At 47.8% G+C, this 17,482-nt stretch overlaps 1 long non-coding RNA gene across 1 annotated transcript; it reads left to right on the top strand.

Annotated features, from left to right (window-relative positions):
* Positions 1 to 8,487: 8,487 nt before the first annotated feature.
* LOC115087487 lies at positions 8,488 to 17,219 on the top strand. Its single transcript, XR_003855532.1, has 4 exons — positions 8,488 to 8,596; positions 8,703 to 8,729; positions 9,201 to 9,223; positions 16,900 to 17,219. It is a non-coding gene; the product is annotated as an uncharacterized LOC115087487 (long non-coding RNA).
* Positions 17,220 to 17,482: the final 263 nt, after the last annotated feature.

The raw sequence follows: 17,482 nt of genomic DNA, 5'->3' as shown, positions 1-17,482 counted from the left end.
CTAAGAAATGCTATCTTTGCCTCTGAACCAGATCCATTACACTATCTGCTTAGCTGTCAAACAGGCATCAGGTCTACTTCTATCTTATGTGCTTCATCCAAGGGGCTACACACAAAGTAGTTAAAAAAAAAAATTACAAACCATACTTGGTTTCTTGTTTTACCCTCACTTGCCCACTAATATAAAATCTGGTCTAGTAAAAGGAATATATAAATAGTTTTGGTGCAGCATTCAGTTACTCATTTCAAAAGGCAGCCCCTTGCTATGCATAATATCTTTATATATTTTTATTAAATTGCAGTCTATTAATCTTAAATTTCTTGTTCTAAAAAAGATAGTAAACTTGGCAATTGTTGGTTGTACATCCATACTCTTAAAACTGTCTCAAATAAGTCAGGTGGAGAAGTGGTTTAGAGACTAGAATACTAGCCTGAGAACTAGGAAAGCCAGAGGTCATTATCTGCTAATACTTCTTGTGGGCAAGTCACTGTACCCGCCATTGCCTCAGGTACTTTTTGTAAGCCTCCGACGACTAGGAAACACCTACAGTACCTGAATGTAATGGCTTTGAGAAAAGGCAGAATAAAAATGTGTAATCAAATTAAAAGATACTGAGTTAATTTAATAAAAATGTATCTTCTATTGTTCTTATGGATTCAAGCGGACGCCACAGCAACCACATGACTATTAACTTGTCTGGCACTTCTGCTGGCATGAATGTGGTCAATCTGTATTTGTTAAAGCAGGGCAAGCTTGTCTTGCCCCTGCGAACATAACTGTAGTCAAGGGAGCGAAAGGAAAGGCGGGATATTAGGTTAATGTGAAAGGAGGGTGAGGGGGGAGGGGAAAAAGGGGAGGTTAAGGAGACATTAGCCAATGGGGGGAGTAGAATTCAAATGGGAGACAGGGATTGGAGGATAAAGGGGGAAAAGGAAAGGAAGGGGGAGAATAACTGCCAGTTGGTGAGGAATGAAGGAGGCAACAGGTTGAGGCTTGCGTTTGGTCCTAGGGTGGGGTAAGCGGAGTAATTTCTTTTTCATAATAATCAAATTAAAATAAGTCAATCGGGGCTCCACCTCATTGATAATTCACATAGTGAGCGGATTGTTCATTTTCCAGCTCCTATTGCTATAGTGAGCCCTTCTCTAATTGGCAGTATTCAGGTCGTTAAAAAAAAAAAATAATAATAAAATAAAATAAAAATAATAATATTTTGAATAAGGATACCTTGCCTTCGCAAATTCACAATTCCCTTCATAATCATATAGATATACCAAATTTAATAGTACGAATTGTTTGAGGCATCCCTCGCCCAAGCCTAGGCATGCCTAAGAAGGCCAGGGATCGGGGTCGCGCCTCCGCGGCATCCGTTTCCCGCCGGGCTGCTTCGCCACCCCCCCGTGCCTCATACCTGGTTTCTCCAGCTCCTCCTCGCCGGCTCCCACGGGTTGGTTCCCTCCATGCCGGCCCGCCCGCGCTCCCTAGCCCCGCATCGCCTCCGTTCCCGCCCGTTCCCCCCCCCCGCCCCCGCCCCCCAGGTCGATTCTGGGGAGAGCGGCCCCGAATCAGAGAACGCCTGCCCCGGCCTCGCCTCCCCCCTACCCCTTTCCCCCGGCGAGGAATCCTCTGCGGACGCGGCTGAAGTATCTCTATATGCGTCTGCTCTTGATTTTAGTTTTCTGCCTCCTGCGGCCAGCCCCTCCCCCCCCGGTACTGCTTCCGCGCCGCCCGCGCGCGCTCACTCGCCGTCTCTTCAGGGTGACCCACCCGATAACCCGGCGCCCGCCCCTCGCGGCCGTTCTCGCCTTCGCGCGGCGCACCCCAGGGGCACCCCCCGTGTGAGCCCGAGCGGTCCTGCCCCCCCGTGTCCCACTAGAGCCCCCGGCGCTAGAGGCCGAGCTAGCAAGCTCAGCCGAGCTGGCAAGCTCGCCAGTCACCGGCCGCGACCCTGCTTCCCTGCCACAGGCGCCCCCGGGCAGCGCAGCGCTGGTTCGTCCCCTGGACTGAACCCCCAGCCAGAGTGTGCCTCAACCCAGGATAGCGGTACAGGGAGTAGGCCCAGCCCCAGGGACCCCATAGGTGTCGTCGGAACGGGGGGGAATAGCAGAGGGGTTAGAGCAGTACCTCCGGTATCCTCAGGGGGCACTTATCCCAGCTCCAGGGACCGCAGCAGGTACCTGGGGGTTCGGGGGAAGGGGTTATTGCGCTCCAAGTACCCAGGCGCAGGAGGTCACCTTAAGGCCCCAGCTAGCGCTTCCCCCATAGCGAGGGCGCCCCCCCCCTCCAAAGATCCAGCAGAGTACTGGGGAGTGAGGGGTTTGGAGGATGGCCGGCATGGAGCGAGCGCTCTGCCGCGCAGGGTGAGAGGGCGGTTGATCTTTTAGTTAGCTACCCAGCCATACGGCAGGTGGGACAAGCCGGCAGTAGAGCTAGCAGGGTGAGTAAAGGGAATCCTTCTAAGGAATTGGGGGCACACGGGAAGAAAAGGGCAATTACACGAAAGGGGAGAGAGGTGGGTTTCCTTACAGAACCTGAGGATGACGAGTTGCCGGGAACTTCGAGTCAGGAAGCTTGGAGAGAGCGGGAGTTCCATGGTGTATTATCCAAATCGGTGCCTAGCAGATCAGACTGCAGTGGAAGAAACCAGGCGGAAGAGCAACGGCGCTGGGTGACTACAGGCGCAGGTGAGAACGTGCAGACATTCCAAAAACAAAAAAGGGAGTACAAAAGAAAAAGACATTGCTCCCCCTCTAATTCATCATCCAGTGGGTCGGAGTCCTCTGAGTTTTCTTCCGATTCGGGCCCCAAATATAAGAGAGTGTTAGAGGAGGGGCCCTTGCACGGGGTTGGGCAGACAGCTAGTGCTACGTTAGCGGAATTATGGGAGGGAGTCCCGAGGAAGTTGCGCAGAAAAATTAGGAAGCGACGGTATGTGAACATTTTTAGATTGTTAGAAGGGAGGAGGAGGGCGAAGAGGAGCAAGAAGAAAGATAAGAAGAAGCATTCGAAGCCAAAGGGTGTTAAGGTAGCAAAGAATATAGTTAATTGGGTCCGCGGATTTTAAGGCTTGCCAGCGTAGTTGGGCATTATGACGCTTCACAGTATGGAGCTTTGTTATCATATGCGGATAGTATCCTTGGAGCGTTTAGGGATTATGAAGGTTGGGCATGGCTCAACTACGATGAGAAATTCAGGGATAAGATGGCAGGTAGCAAGGGGATGTCCTGGGCCGCTCAAGACATCAATTTGTGGTTAACACAGATGACGTCCAAAGGGAACAGCGGGAACAAGGCTATGAGTGTGGGAGGTAGAAATACGAGTGGTGGTATGGGAACAGGGTACGGTAGCGGGATTGGGCAGTCCTTTCGGGCGGGCGGGCAACCCCTTCGTAGCATGCCCGGGGGTAAGACAAAAGGGGCGGGAAGCGATACCTGTTGGCGATTTAACAGGGCAGTTTGCTTGTTCCCTGATTGCAAATTCCGACACGCATGTTCAACTTGCGGAGGGGGGCACTCAGCCCTCAAATGCGCTCAAGGGGGTAGTGGAACCCCAGGAAAAGGGGGGAAAGCGTAATTCATTGTTTAGGATGGCGGATTCTCCAGTGTCAGTTCAGGCGATGACACCTTGGTTGGAGAGATATCCGAATAAAGAGGTAGCCCAGTTTTTAAGGGAAGGGTTTCGGGTGGGTTTCGTGATTCCTTATGCGGGTCCCGGTTTTGGGGGTACGGGCAGGAATGCGCAGTCGGCTAGTCGGCATGCGCATATGGTAAGGGAAAAGATAGAAGCTGAAATACAATTGGGTAGAGTGGGAGGACCTTTTAGGGAGCCACCGTTTGTTAACATGCACTTGTCCCCGGTGGCAGTTATCCCGAAAAAGGAGCAGGGAAAGTTTCGTTTTATATTGAATTTATCGCATCCTTCGGGTAGTTCGGTGAATGATTATATCCCGCGGAGTTGTTGTTCAGTTAGTTATGCTTCCTTCGATACAGCCGTCAGCTTAGTGTTAGCAGCGGGGAAAGGTGCGTTGTTAGCAAAGGCAGACATTGAAGCGGCGTTTCGCCTGCTACCTATTCATCCGGCCTGTTTCCCTTTATTAGGTTTTCGATTTGAGGGGAGGTATTATGTAGATAAATGCTTGCCGATGGGATGCTCGGTGTCGTGTGCCTTTTTCGAAGCATTCAGCACGTTTCTGCATTGGGTTGCTGAACAATGCACGGGAGGTGGGGGTATTTTACATTATCTGGATGATTTTTTATTTGTTGGGGAAGAGGGGACGGATAGATGTCAGAGGCTCCTGGATGGTTTCTTACAGGTGACACACCAGTTTGGGGTACCGATTGCAATTCAAAAAACGGAGGGCCCGGTTTCTAGTTTGGTGTTTTTAGGGATAGAACTAGATTCTTTAACCTTAGAAGCGCGTTTGCCAGCAGACAAGCTGGAGAAGTTGAAAAGGTTGGTTGTGTCTACACGGCAGTTGAAGAAGGTGACATTGCGGCAGATGCAGTCCCTGATAGGTGTGTTGAATTTTGCGTGTAGGGTGATTCCAATGGGCAGGGCTTTTATTCGAAGGTTGTCCAGTGCAACGACGGGCATCAAAGGTAGGCATCATTTCATTAGAGTGACATCCAGAATAAGGGACGAATTGGGAGTGTGGGAGGCGTTCCTAGATTCTTTTAATGGAATTTGCATTTTACAACAAGATGAGGTTTCAAATGCGGAGCTAGAGTTGTATACCGATGCAGCGGGAGGGATCGGTTTTGGCGCATATTTTCAGGGACAGTGGTGTGCGGAGCAATGGCCGGAGGAGTGGAAGTGTCAGGGATTGACAAAAAATGTTACCTTTTTGGAATTATTTCCAATCGTGGTGGCATTGTATTTATGGGGTAGACAGTTGGCAAACAAACGGGTGCGGTTTTGGTGCGATAATTTGGGAGTGGTACAGGTAATTAATAGACAGTCAGCAAAATGTCCTAAGGTATCCGAATTATTGCGGGAATTAGTATTTCGGTGTTTACAGTTAAATCTGACCGTTAGCGCGCGACATGTGCCTGGGGAACTTAATGTGATAGCAGATGCTCTCTCTCGTTGCAAGTGGCAGCAATTTCGAAGAGCGGCACCAGGAGCGCAGGAAGAGGGAGTGAAGCTGCCGGACCAGCTATGGCTGTTGGGACGCCGGTTTGGACGCTGATTCGGAAGTCCCTGGCGCCGTCAACTTGGAGTGCATATGTGCGAGGATATGGGGTGGTAGGGAGTTATTTAAAGGGTGAAGGCTGGCACAGAGGAAAAGTGCGGGAGGCTCAGCTGGTTCAATTTATCCTGTGGGCCAAGACTAGCGGTTATTCTTTAGCGGCTGTGCGGGCGCATTTGACGGGATTCTCCTTTTTTATGAAGTTGTATGGATGGGGAAATCCAGCTAATAGCTTTTTGATTAAACGAATTTTAGGTGGTTGGAAACGGGAGCACGGCACGTTGCCAGATATGCGGCTGCCCATAAGGTACAGGGATCTCAAGTTGATAGTGGACTGTTTGCCGGAGGTTTGCTGGTCTGCCTATGAAGTGCTGTTGTTTAGGACAGCGTTCGTTTTAGCGTTTTTTGGGGCTATGCGGGTGGGAGAATTGGTAGCATCTTCAAAATTTAATACAAAGGGTAGGGGTTTGAAGGTCCAAAATGTTTGGATAGGTAAAGGTATAGTTACACTTTGCATCCATCGGTCTAAGATGGATCCATATGGCAAGGGCCAATTAGTCAGATTAATTCCAACTGAGGAGGGGTGTGTGTGTCCAGTGGGACTCGTCATGAGTTACATGGCAGTTCGACCGGATGTGGAAGGGTTATTTTTAGTTCATAGGGATGGATGGCCAGTGACAGTCTATCAGTTTGTTCAGGTTTTGAAGAAAGCGTTGAGGAGTTTAGGTTGGGACGACAGACATTTCTCGTCACATTCATTCCGTATAGGGGCGGCGACTTCGGCGGCCGAATGGGGATTGCCGGATAGGGCAATACAATCGATAGGGAGATGGCAATCGAAGGCTTTCCAGTCATACGTTCGTCATGAGAAATAAGGGAGGAATACAAGTGGAACAGTTTAAAAAAAAAAAAAAAAAACAAACAAAACTCAAAGGAATAAGCAACTAATAAATACGTTATACCAAAAAAAAAAAATAAAAAAAAAATTAGGACTTCTAATACGTAACCGAAAGGGGGGAACGAAGGGTCTATGGGAATTGTTGTGCTGATATTCATTGTGGTGTGTTTTTTCCAGAGAAAAAGGCAGTGCGGGGGCGGCAAGAATGTGTCTGGGTCGTGGGCCATTCTTTTATTCACTGGGCTGCGTCGAGAGCACGACACAGACCGTATGGACTGAACTTGGAGATGGAGGAGCGGCGTTGGCAGATCTTATGGCTCAGTCATCGAGGGATGAAATGGGACAATTTGCTATCATTTGTAGAACAACGTGTATTACAATTTGGGCATCCAAAAATTGTGCTTATTCATTTAGGGGGAAATGATGTTGGAATAGGTTCTTGTAAGGACTTGATAGATAAGATTAAAAAGGATTTCAGTACTTTGCTGAATGCTATGCAGGATACGCATTGGGGGTGGTCGGATATTATTGTGCGTTTTAAATTCCTTCAGTCCCATTTATGGTGTAGAGGGGTTAAGAAGATAAATACGCAGGTGGGTAAGTGGGTAGTTAGGCAAGGGGGTTTTTGGGTGAGGCATGAGTGGGCTTGGGAGGTGATCCCAGGGTTGTTTCGTTCCGATGGAGTTCATCTATCGGACGTAGGTATCGATTTGTTTAACAATGCGATACAAGAGGGTTTGGAACGAGTAGTGGGTAAAATGAGGACCGCAGTGGGGGGAAACAATGACAACTAATGTTGTTATTGTTTTATGGCGGTAAACCCGAGCCTCAAATGTTGTTTATTGCATTGTGTTGTTAAAGTTTACAAAGGGGGGGGGGAAATCTTGTGCAGTGCGGGGGGGCTGCTGCACGAGATTGACAAAGAGCAAGAAGGGGGCCGATGCTCGGAGGTTTTACAAGGGGATGCTCCACCACTGGAAACGGTGGGGGGCGCTGTTGGACTGTTTACGGGGGGGAAGCTCTTCCACTGGAAACGGTGGGGGGCGCTGTTTGACTGTTACCGGGAGGGGGGGGGGGGGGGGGTTGTTATATTGTAGTATAAGTACTTAGCGAGGCTCGGGTTCGTATAATAAACTGCGGCCTTATTTACTCCAAAGAAAGTGTGGCGTGATTTGTGGGAAAGCGGGGGAGACAAAGGGGGGTAATGAGGGGTGGGAAAGGAATGAGAGAATCTTGCATCTATCAGTTAGTTAAAGCAGGGCAAGCTTGTCTTGCCCCTGCGAACATAACTGTAGTCAAGGGAGCGAAAGGAAAGGCGGGATATTAGGTTAATGTGAAAGGAGGGTGAGGGGGGAGGGGAAAAAGGGGAGGTTAAGGAGACATTAGCCAATGGGGGGAGTAGAATTCAAATGGGAGACAGGGATTGGAGGATAAAGGGGGAAAAGGAAAGGAAGGGAGAGAATAACTGCCAGTTGGTGAGGAATGAAGGAGGCAACAGGTTGAGGCTTGCCCACCCTCCCACCCAATGTATTGGAAGTTGTGTTTTCTGTGGAATGTGTATTTGTCGCGGTGGCGGTAAACCCGAGCCTCAAATGTTGTTTATTGCATTGTGTTGTTAAAGTTTACAAAGGGGGGGGGGAAATCTTGTGCAGTGCGGGGGGGGCTGCTGCACGAGATTGACAAAGAGCAAGAAGGGGGCCGATGCTCGGAGGTTTTACAAGGGGATGCTCCACCACTGGAAACGGTGGGGGGCGCTGTTTGACTGTTACCGGGAGGGGGGGGGGGGGTTGTTATATTGTAGTATAAGTACTTAGCGAGGCTCGGGTTCGTATAATAAACTGCGGCCTTATTTACTCCAAAGAAAGTGTGGCGTGATTTGTGGGAAAGCGGGGGAGACAAAGGGGGGTAATGAGGGGTGGGAAAGGAATGAGAGAATCTTGCATCTATCAGTTATGGAATTCGGTAGAAACAGCTGGAGGGAACCATTCTAGTAGGTAGGACAGGATCCCAGTGTACTAACTAACTTCCATACTCATATACAAACACACAAAATCATACAACAGACTATAATTAAAAAAAAAAACCGTGACAAGTTTGTAAAAAAAATAAATTTAGAAGACATAACTTTCTTTTAATACATGAACCATACAGAAAACAAAATTCCTCTAGAGAAGTGTTTTGGGCACATATATATCTCTCTCAGACATCATCCATGTTGCAGTCCTGGCTGGAGACAGGTTCATGGTAAGATTTTACATTTGTTCTAGTCTGCACACGTAAAAGCCATCCAAAATGTATAGTCTCCGTCAAAATCGGCTACAGCCCTGAAAATCTACAGCAACCACCTGAACTTCCGCCTAGCGATCAGCAGTCCTCGCACAAAATGGAGGAAGACTAAAATACTTCAACTCCCAAGAGCGTGGTGCATAGGAAATGACGTCAGAAACGAGCTTTAAATAGATTGGGCGGGCGCAGTGACGTCCTCTTGTCACTGGTGCCGTCTTAGAGAGGTAGGATTAAGGTTACTTTGAAGTTGCTGGCAGAATCCGAAATAATCGCTGCAAAAGAAGTGCCATCCGGCTGCGGTACTAATCGGTCTTCCTTCTCTCGTTGCAGGGCCATCTTCTCGAGATGAGAGCCAAGGTAGGTAGGGCCCTCTGCTCGAAGATTTCGGATCTGGATTTGTAGAGGCGGAGGCGCGGCCTGTAGGCCTTGCAATTCCGGGCCCCGGCGGTTGTGTCTGGCTGTCTCCCGGCCTGCCCGGATGATGGTTTCTTTAGCCGCTGCTTGTTTATCGCGCGGTTCCTTTCCAGGGTGATAGGCGGCGAGAGGCTCAAGGTTGCCCCAGGGATATCGCTCCTGGTTGTTGCGGTGTTAATTCGGCTGCTATTTAAGTGAGGGGTGTAGGGCGCTGGTATAAGGTAGCACTTGCTATTGCATGGTTCTCCACGTTTTAGTAAGCTGTGCACTTCTTTTTCTCTCCCCCCAACGTGTGATACTAATTCTTGATCTACTTAATGTATGTATTGACTCGGCCCCTAGCTCAGTGATGACTGACTGTATCGTGGTGAGCAATCGTTAACTTGTGTTTTGTTTTTTTATCTCTTACTCTAGTGGAGAAAGAAGCGGATGCGTAGGTATGTATTCAAAACCTTTGGGGGGGGGGGGGGTGCGACATTTATTGTGCTTGGATTAAAGGTAATGTGTATGGGGAGTTATTGGGTAGGGATGGAAACGGTGGTTCTCAAACTGGGGGTTGAAATGTAACTTTAATCGTCGTGAAAATTACTGCAAGTAAACAAAAAATTTCATTTTTTTCGTTGTATGAGGATAAGAAATATCGTAAGTGTGGCCTAAAATGTTTGAGCGATAGGAATTAAAAAGTTGCATTCAAGTGACACTTTATAAGCTTTAGTGTGAAAGCAGAAAGATGCCCTGTTTCACAGTTTGTAATCTAAAACTATATCTGCCTGGCGAAGGAAGTAGCAATAATTTAGTCTTTGATTAAAAACTTTGTAGCTTGAACCATGCTTTTGTTAAACAGTTGCTGTGTAATGCTGAGACTACATGTACTGCAGATCATTCAGTTGAGCAGAACTGATTGTACCAAGTTAATTTGTAGGACATACCCCCTAAGCCTTCTGTTTTTTCCAATACATGGTATAAATTTCTGCTAGTTATCACACTGATATTGTTACATTATAAGTGGCAGCCTAAACTGATTTTTCTCAAGCTTTACACTTCTATTTCTCTTGGAGACTTGTCTGCACTAGCCCTTTTGAGAAATGCTGAAAAGGTGAAAGGCTTGTGCTCTATTAATTATCCCCACATTTCTCTGTTTGCTGACAGGCCCCCTTATGCCTGCCAGGCTCTGGAAGTGATGCACAGTCACAATAACTTATCAGGCTGCCTGCCAGTGTTTAATGATGATGTTATGCATGCAGTTATATTGTACAATAAAAAGCAGAAAACTCTTCTGAGACCAAACAACAAATAAGAGGAAAAACAAACTAAAGAAAAATCAAAACACTTATAACATATTTAATCAAATCTAAATGAACACAGCATCAGATAGTTGAATGATGCTCAATGTTGTACTGCCTCTTGCCTCACAATGGCTTGCAAGTGGAGTCAGACATGGGCACTTTCTGCTGGTTCAAAGACCTAATTAACATAGTACTTTGCTTTTCTTGTAGCTCCAAAAAAAATCACATGTATTGGAGCTACAAAGATAAGTTCCCTGTACGTACCTGGATCAGTCCAGACTGCTGGGTTTTGTCTCCCTTTCAGCAGATGGAGACAGAGAAACTTCAGGATTACCCTCTCTTAATCGTGTACTACCTGCATTTATCTCCTCAGTATTTCTGTTTCTAGCAGTTGGAGGTGGTGCAAAACCTGCGGCTCTGAAGAATTTTGTTTTTCAAAAAAAAAAAGGAAAAGCATCATCAATTTTTCTCAAGTAGTTCAAGCAGGACAAGAAGAATTGTTCTTCCCAGGGAGGTTGGCAACCATCCCCCCTGGTAACAGGCTTTTCAGGAGCGTTGGCAGCCCTAAGTTGCTCCCATCTCTTGGGTGTTGCCAGGGGTGATTACAGGTGGTCTGTTGTCGTGCCCCCCCTCTGTTTTGGATCCGGAGAAGCCTTGCCCTGGGCCGGTAAAGATTAAAAAAAAAAATTGCTGAAGGTAGACACCTCACTGCCCAGCAGAGTTCAGGTTGCAGGTCACAGCCAGGGTAAAAGCGGTTTGACTGCGTCTCGGGCTCCCGGTTTTCTCTTTTGGCCTTTCTTGCCAGTGCGCTCCCTCCTGTGCACATGTGTGCTCCCATTCCTACCACAAGGGACCAGATGTTCGGCCTGCGGGAAGCCCTGTTCACGGCTGCCCCGCACTGGTCTTTGCTCGTTGCCTTCCCGGAGGGGAGGGTTCCTCAGGGGTAGCAGCAGGCAAGTCCCACGGTGCAGGCAAACTGCCCGCTGCTCTGGAGCTCGAGGCCAACCCGTTCCTGCCAAGCGTGGGAACGGTGGCCATTTTGAAATCTTTCAATGCTGCTAAGGAGAGGGTGGGCGGGGGTGGGAAGAGATCACCCACCCAACTTATCTCTGGCCGATTTAAGTCCTAAGGATCATCAGGACTCCTTCCCTGAGGATTCTAAGGGCCCGACAGGTTTTACTGTGGAATTTGTGCTATTAATGCACAAAGCCTATCTGGAGAGTCAAGCCTGCCTGGGTGCCCTCTTGCAGGGCAGACTAGCCGCAGGCCAACTCACAAAGATCCCCAAAAGACAGGAGCCACAGAGGGCTGTTAGGGTCCCTTTGCCTCAGGGCAATATTGGTGACTACCCCCTAGGAAGATCTGACTTTGCAGTGCCCATAGCTCATGATTCAGCCTCAGCCATCTCCTCTTCTTAGTGGAGATCAGGGCGAAGAGCCGGAAAAGACACTTGACGATGGCGATGATCCAAAAGCCGTACGCCTGTTTCAGAAGGAGGAATTGGATCCTCTGATCCTGATTGTCCTGGCAGAGCTGGGCATTGCCATCCCCCAGGATGATCCAAGCCAGGACATGGTGGACCCTGTCATGCCTGGCTTATGAGGTCCAGCCAAGACCTTTCCTTTTCACTGTATGGTTCAACAGCTTATGGTCTGGGGTTAGGATTCTCCAGAGTCAGGCTTGAGTGAGCTGGGCTATGGACAAACTCTATCCCTTGCCAGAGGAGATTCTTGAGCTTTTGAAGGTGCTTAAGGTGGACACTTCGGTGAGATCCACCATTCTGGTCGCTGGGGCGGCAGCCCTTAAAGACCTACAGGATCAAAAGCTCGAAGTACATCTCAAGAGGATTTTTGAGGTGTCTGCTCTTGGCATTTGGGCTGAGATCTGTAGCAGCTTCATGCGAGTCTCTGATAGGTGCAGCAGTTGTTGAGCACCAAAGATCTCCCCCTCAGGAATTGGCGGAGGCAGAGTGCTTAGAAGCAGCAGTGGCCTATGGAACAGACGCCCTATATGATCTCCTTCATACTTCCTCCGGAACTATGGTGTCAATGGTCTCGGCAAGACGGCTTCTCTGGCTCTGCAATTGGTCAGCAGATGTTTCCTCCAAAGCTCAACTCAATGCACTTCCTTTTAAGGGCAAGTTTCTCTTTGGAGAAGACTTGGAGCAGCTGATCATGTTTTTGGGCAACAATAAGGTGCACAGGCTGCTGGAGGACAAGCCTAAGGGAGCTAGAGGTTTTCTCCCCACCCATTACGTTTTGCTGAGCAAAGGCATTTCCGCCAATGCAGGGCACTGGGAACAGGCAAGCGACAGCCCTCTGGGAGATCCCAATCCTTTTGAAGAGCAAGTGGAGATGGGGCTAGTCAGGGGTCCCTTGGATCCAAGTCCTCTCAATGAGATACAGCCAAACCGTTCTTCCATCCCATTGATAGGTGGCCGGCTGTCCCTTTTTTACGAGGAATGGGTCCAAATAACGTCTGACTAGTGGGTTCTAAGTGTCATAGAACGTGGCTAAGCTTTAGACTTTGCTCGACCTTTGTGAGATCTGTTTATGGTCTCTCTCTGCGGCTCCCCATTGAAGAAACAGATTGTTTGGCGAACCATCCATTTGCAGAGCCTGGGGGCCATCGTTCCTGTTCCCCAGGAAGAATGGGGAACTGGCAATTATTCCATTTACTTCGTGGTGCCGAAGAAAAAAGGCTCCTTATGCCCAATTCTGGACCTGAAGCAGGTGAACAAGACCCACAGACACGCGTTTTTGAGTGAAGACCTGCGCTCTGTCATCGCGGCTGTAGGCAGAAGGGAGTTTTTGGCTTCTCTAGATCTAATGGAAGCATACCTGCACATTGGTATACACAGGGATCATCAGAGGTTTCTCTGCTTCATGGTCCTCTGCATGGATTTCCTTTTCTGTGCCCTCCCCTTCAGTCTGGCTATGGCTCCCTGCATGTTCACCAAGATGGTGGTAGTGGTGGCAGCCCTACGATGGGAGGGAGGGCTGGTTCACCCATATCTACACGAGTGGCTCATCTATGCAAAGTCAAAGGAACTCTGCAAGGAAGCGGTGGACAAGGTATTGTACCGCCTGAGTTCCCTCGGTTGGGTTTGTGACCGCTCCAAGAGTCATCTTCATCCTTCTCAGGTTCTGGACTTCTTAGGAGCGCATTTTGATACCTGGGTAGGCGGGGTCTTCCTAATGGAGGATCAAATCACCAAGTTGCAGTCTCAAATTCAACACCTATTGGAGGTGCCTGGAGCATGGGATTATTTACAGGTCCTTGGCTCCATGGCATCCACTCTGTATCTGGTCCCTTGGGCATGTGCTCATATGAGGCCCTTACAGAAAGCTTTGCTATCCCGTTGGGATCTGATGCTAGAGGAGTCCCAGTTCACCTTGCCGCTTACAGGGTCTGCCAAGTCCAGTCTTGGTGGCTTATCCACATACACTTGAGGTGGGGTGGACCTTTAGATACCTCAGTGAGTGATAGTGATCACAGATGCCAGCCTCATGGGTTGGGGGGGGGGGGGGGTCAGTATGCTAGTCTCAGTCAGTCCAGGGCCAATGGTCGACTGAAGAGGCACAGTGGTCCATCAGTCGTTTGGAGACCAGAGCAGTGCATCTGGCATTTATAGCGTTTTCTTCTACTCTTGCCCAACCGGGCAGTGTGGGTTCTGTCACAGTGGGGCGGCAGTAGCCTACATAAACCGTCAAGGAGGAATCAAGTCATCCGGTGGCTCTGGAAGCGGAGATGCTGATGTCCTGGGCGGAACAACACTTAGCCTTGCTTGCGGGGACTGAAAATGTGTAGGTGGATTTTTTGAGCCGCCAAAGGCTGGATCCCAGGGAGTGGGAGCTATCTTTAGAAGCGTTGACCCTCATCTCATGCAGATGGGGTGTTCCTCATCTGGAATTGATGGTGACTCGAAAGAATGCCAAAGCACCCCGTTTCTTCAGTCTCAGATGGGCAGAAGGGGTCGATACTCTAGTGCTCCCCTGGCCACATGACGTTCTACTGTATGTGATTCCGCCATGGCCTCTAGTCGGCAAGCTCCTAAGGCGAATAGAAGTTCACCCAGGGAAGGTAATCCAAGTGGCCCTGGAGGCCTTAGTTCGCCAACTTAGTCAACCTACAGCCGATATGTCTGTCCTGGAACCTTAATTTAGTTCTAAGAGTCTTATGCAAGGCTCCTTTTTGAACCTCATAAAAAGGCCACCTTGAAAAGTATTTGGTGACAATCTGCTCAACTCAGAGGGTGTCAGAACTTCAAGCCCTCTCATGCAGGGAACTTTTTTTTTAAAGAATTTTGGATTCTGGAATCTTGCTTAGAACAGTTCCCTCCTTTCTACCAAAGGTGGTCTCTGCCTTCCATTTAAATCTCAGTAGAGCTTCCATCTTTCTCCAGTGTTTGGGGCACACCTCCCGCTAAGGAACTGAGGTGACTAGATGTCAGAAGAGCCCTCCTTACACTATCTCGGTTACTAATTCCTTCTGGGTTTCTGGTCACTGTTTTGTTCTCTGGAGTGGTGCTAAGAAAGGACTCATTCGTCAAAAGCAACCATAGTCCGTTGGTTATATTTGTTGGGGTTGACCTGTCTCTTGAGGGTTTGAAAGCACATTCCATTTGGTCGCAGGCTGCTTCCTGGACAGTGTCTGTTGGTTTTGCTGCAAGAAATTTGCAGGGCGGTGACCTGTAAGTCTTTGCACACTTTTGCGAGGCACTAACATTTGGACGTCCAGGTGCCAGACGTTGACAGTCTTGGGAGCAGTGTCATTTGAGCGGGACTCTCAAGGTCCCACACCACATAGGTAAGCTTTGGTACATCCCAGGAGTCTGGACTGATCCAGGTATGTACAGGGAAAGGAACATTTGGTGCTAATTTTCATTCCTGTAGTATCAGATCAGTCCAGATGGCTGCCCATTGGGGGTGACCAGGAATTTCCTGAGAGTCTGCTCTGTCTTCCCAATGTTTCTTTTCAGCTTCCTGAAGGGTACAGTTTCTCCTTATCCTGCTCATGGAATTTCACTTGTAGATAGTTGGTTTGGTCGTTTTTCTTTTTTTTTTGTTCTAGCTTGTCTTACTTGTTGAATGGTTACAATATACTTTTCTGCTTTGAGAGTAATACTGAGGACATGCAGGTGGGTACACCCAGTTAAGAGGGTGTGCTCTCGCAGGTTTTCTGTCTCCATGTGCTGGAAGGGAGGCAAAACACAGCAGTCTGGGCAAAGTACTATCTAGCTGATGCAATATCCACGTGGGAAAAACGGGCACTCATGATTGAGTGCCTGCTTTCCTAACACGCGCATCCATCCACCTCTCCTGGACAAGCAATGCAGTAGCAAACGAGCTGCTGCATAAAAAAGGTGTGTTTTTTTTTCTTTCCGTGTTATGATCTGTGGTTCCTCAGAATTAATATCACCCCAATATCAGGTCAGAGGAACTACAGAAAAGCAGTGTGTTTTTCTGCTTTTTTTAATTGAAATTTGGGGGCTCCTCAAAACATACCACCAGCTCCAGGGCTGCTATTACATCAGGGATTATGGATGTACGTCCAACCACGAGTTAGCCTGAGCGCATGGTATTTCATCAGCATGTATGTTAAGACTTTGAACCAGCAGATGCATGAATTTTAAGTACCTCTGACACCAATACATGGCAAGAGGCAGTTTATTGCAATATTGAGACCATTTAACTGTCTGATTCTGTGTTCGTTGAGGTTTGATTGAATGTTTAAAGTGTTGATTTTTCTTTAGTAAATTTTTCCTCTTTCATTTGTATATTATGGAGAGGCTGATGCAATATCAAGTGCAAAAAAACCCCCCATGCTTCCAAACTGGGTGCACGTTTTTCCAAACTGTGCACATCCCTCCCTCTCCTGGGCACCTAGTGCAATAGGCAAATGAGTTGCCACACTAAAAAGGAGGCGCTAGGGATAAATTGTGTCATGGCTTCAAGTGCCCAGGAGAGATGTGGCTGTGCACGGGGGTAGGAAAACAGACATTCAGTTAACAAGCATCCATGTTCCTAACCCTCGCCCAGCCATGGGTTAGGAAAACTGACACTTGTAAATTGAGCATCCTTTTTTTCTAACCTGGCCACCACCAAGATTTTTTTTTTTTTTTTATACGGTTTCTGTGGTTTCTTCTAGTTAGTATCGTGAGGATAGGAGAACCACAGAAAAGCATCCGTGGAGCTTTGGGGCACTTCAATATGTAATGCCAGTTCCAGAGCTTTTTGTATCAAGGGTAATAGCTAATAGAGATGTTCTTTAAGCCCCATTGTCTCTGGCTTCATTTTGGGGCCCCCCATGGAAAATTTAATATTTCCTGCGGTTCGGGGGTTGGTTTTTTTTTTTTTGTTTTTTTTTTCCAAGGGGCCCAGATTTTTGTTAGTGTGTGCACTAACGCCCGATACAAAGTTTTGATTCCCCCCCGAACCATACCGAATTAGGCAATTTCATTGAAATCTCCTAATTCGGGAAAAACAAATGCACATCACTAATTGCCTCATCTACATGGCATTTGTGATGAGTGCTATTGGCTATGTGTTCATTTGGACATGCTAATTCCATTATTGCATCGGGAGTTCTAACATGATCAAAACATGTAAGTTTGTATTCTTGCCTGAGTGCACTATATTGCATTGGCCTCAGTGTCTGCTAAACGTTTACCTTTAAACTTACTGGTCAGAGCAGGCTTCCTATGTACTAATGAGATGGTACATGCACAGGAACATTCAGCAAGTTTTGTGTGTTTGTTTTTATAAGAGAAGATTAAACTCACTTGCCTAATCTCCTTTTCCTTTCTTTTATCCTGCTCTTTGCAGACTGAAGCGCAAAAGGCGAAAGATGAGGCAGAGGTCAAAGTAGACCACAACATCCACTGCTGCTGGGGCTGCAGAGCAGAACATAGGGCTCCTGAGACTAGGAAACTGTATTCCAGAGACGGCATGTTTAAAGATCTTTTCTGAAGGAAAGGAAAGCTCACGGGGTTGGGTATATCCTGAAGATTTTTTGAATGTTTTTCAACTGTCCTGGCCATCTTGGCAAGCTGAAACCATGCTTCTAGCTGGAGTTCTGGACTTGTTCAGTTCTTGTGGCAGAATTTAGCAGCTGTATAATAAAGCTTTTTTGGTTAAAAGCCATAGTTTAGTGCTTATCTCCTTCAAAATGTGGAAACCATGACTTCTTTTCCATTGCTTGGGATATAATAAGTAGCCCTTAAGAAACAATGTATTTTTCTGTTGTCTGATGTGCCTGCTCTTGGGAAACATTCTCTTGATTTTAATACAGAAAAGTGCATGGCACATACATAGGACACACACAGCTCGCAGTAGCATGTTTGGCACTAGTGCTCACCAGTTTCAATCTTCAAGTCTTTAGCACTTGGTGCTGTTTGTATGTCTTCAA

Source organism: Rhinatrema bivittatum, chromosome 3 (genome assembly GCF_901001135.1).
Source record: "Rhinatrema bivittatum chromosome 3, aRhiBiv1.1, whole genome shotgun sequence".
Lineage (NCBI taxonomy): Eukaryota > Metazoa > Chordata > Amphibia > Gymnophiona > Rhinatrematidae > Rhinatrema > Rhinatrema bivittatum.
Note: the sequence above shows the minus strand (reverse complement) of the source record. Positions and strands in the feature narration are given on the sequence as shown.